Source organism: Lolium rigidum, chromosome 1, assembly GCF_022539505.1.
Source record: "Lolium rigidum isolate FL_2022 chromosome 1, APGP_CSIRO_Lrig_0.1, whole genome shotgun sequence".
NCBI lineage: Eukaryota > Viridiplantae > Streptophyta > Magnoliopsida > Poales > Poaceae > Lolium > Lolium rigidum.
In genome coordinates this window covers 298,936,900-298,939,503 of record NC_061508.1, presented here as the reverse complement: position 1 = coordinate 298,939,503, position 2,604 = coordinate 298,936,900, and positions in this window count along the sequence as shown.

The window sequence follows — 2,604 nt, the reverse complement described above, 5'->3', positions numbered from 1 at the left end:
CCTATGCACTTTATCTCTTATTAAGTTGCTTGTTGTGCGATAACCATGTTTCTGGGGACGCCATCAACTATTCTTTGTTGAATATCATGTGAGTTGCTATGCATGTCCGTCTTGTCTGAAGTAAGAGAGATCTACCACCTTCATGGTTGGAGCATGCATATTGTTAGAGAAGAACATTGGGCCGCTAACTAAAGCCATGATCCATGGTGGAAGTTTCAGTTTGGACACATATCCTCAATCTCATATGAGAATAATAATTGTTGCCACATGCTTATGCATTAAAGAGGAGTCCATTATCTGTTGTCCATGTTGTCCCGGTATGGATGTCTAAGTTGAGAATAATCAAAAGCGAGAAATCCAAAATGCGAGCTTTCTCCTTAGACCTTTGTACAGGCGGCATGGAGGTACCCCATTGCGACACTTGGTTAAAACATGTGCATTGCAAAGATCCGGTAGTCCAAGCTAATTAGGACAAGGTGCGGGCACTATTAGTATACTATGCATGAGACTTGCAACTTGTAAGATATAATTTACATAACTCATATGCTTTATTACTACCGTTGACAAAATTGTTTCATGTTTTCAAAATAAAAGCTCTAGCACAAATATAGCAATCGATGCTTTCCTCTTTGAAGGACCATTCTTTTTACTTTTATGTTGAGTCAGTTCACCTATCTCTCTCCACCTCAAGAAGCAAACACTTGTGTGAAGCTGTGCATTGATTCCTACATACTTGCATATTGTACTTGTTATATTACTCTATGTTGACAATTATCCATGAGATATACATGTTACAAGTTGAAAGCAACCGCTGAAACTTAATCTTCCTTTGTGTTGCTTCAATACCTTTACTTTGATTTATTGCTTTATGAGTTAACTCTTATGCGAGACTTATTAATGCTTGTCTTGAAGTACTATTCATGAAAAGTCTTTGCTTTATGATTCACTTGTTTACTCATGTCATTACCATTGTTTTGATCGCTGCATCCACTACATATGTTTACAAATAGTATGATCAAGGTTATGATGGCATGTCACTTCAGAAATTGTCTTTGTTATCGTTTTACCTGCTCGGGACGAGCAGAACTAAGCTTGGGGATGATTGATACGTCTCCGACGTATCGATAATTTCTTATGTTCTATGCCATATTATTGATGATACCTACATGTTTTATACACACTTTATGTCATATTCGTGCATTTTCTGGAACTAACCTATTAACAAGATGCCGAAGTGCCAGTTCCTGTTTTCTGCTGTTTTTGGTTTCGTAAATCCTAGTAACGAAATATTCTCGGAATCGGACGAAATCAAGACCCGGGTTCCTATTTTCACCGGAAGCATCCAGAACACCCGGGAAGGACCAGAGGGGGGGCACTGGGCCCCCAGACCATAGGCCGGCGCGGCCCAGGCCCTGGCCGCGCCGCCATATGGTGTGGCCACCCCTTCAGCCCCCCGACTCTGCCCTTCCGCCTACTTAAGGCCTCCGTCGCGAAACCCCTGATGCGAAAAACCACGATACGGAAAACCTTACTGAGACGCCGCCGCCGCCAATCCCATCTCGGGGGATTCTGGAGATCTCCTCCGGCACCCTGCCGGAGAGGGGATTCATCTCCCGGAGGACTCTACACCGCCATGGTCGCCTCCGGAGTGATGAGTGAGTAGTTCACCCCTGGACTATGGGTCCATAGCGGTAGCTAGATGGTTGTCTTCTCCTCATTGTGCTTCATTGTTGGATCTTGTGAGCTGCCTAACATGATCAAGATCATCTATCCGTAATACTCTATGTTGTGTTTGTCGGGATCCGATGGATAGAGAATACCATGTTATGTTAATTATCAAGTTATTACATATGTGTTGTTTATGATCTTGCATGCTCTCCGTTACTAGTAGAGGCTCTGGCCAAGTTTTTGCTTTTAACTCCAAGAGGGAGTATTTATGCTCGATAGTGGGTTCATGCCCGCATTGACACCTGGGACGAGTGACGTAAAGTTCTAAGGTTGTGTTGTGCTGTTGCCACTAGGGATAAAACATTGGCGCTATGTCCGAGGATGTAGTTGTTGATTACATTACGCACCATACTTAATGCAATTGTCCGTTGCTTTGCAACTTAATACTGGAAGGGGTTCGGACGATAACTCTGAAGGTGGACTTTTTAGGCATAGATGCGGTTGGATGGCGGTCTATGTACTTTGTCGTAATGCCCAATTAAATCTCACTATACTTATCATGCCATGTATGTGCATTGTTATGCCCTCTCTATTTGTCAATTGCCCGACTGTAATTTGTTCACCCAACATGCTTTTATCTTATGGGAGAGACACCTCTAGTGAACTGTGGACCCCGGTCCATTCTTTTAATACTGAAATACAAATCTGCTTGCAATACTTGTTTTACTGTTTTCTCTGCAAACAATCATCTTCCACACAATACGGTTAATCCTTTGTTACAGCAAGCCGGTGAGATTGACAACCTCACTGTTTCGTTGGGGCAAAGTACTTTGGTTGTGTTGTGCGGGTTCCACGTTGGCGCCGGAATCTCCGGTGTTGCGCCGCACTACATCCCGCCGCCATCAACCTTCAACGTGCTTCTTGACTCCTACTGGT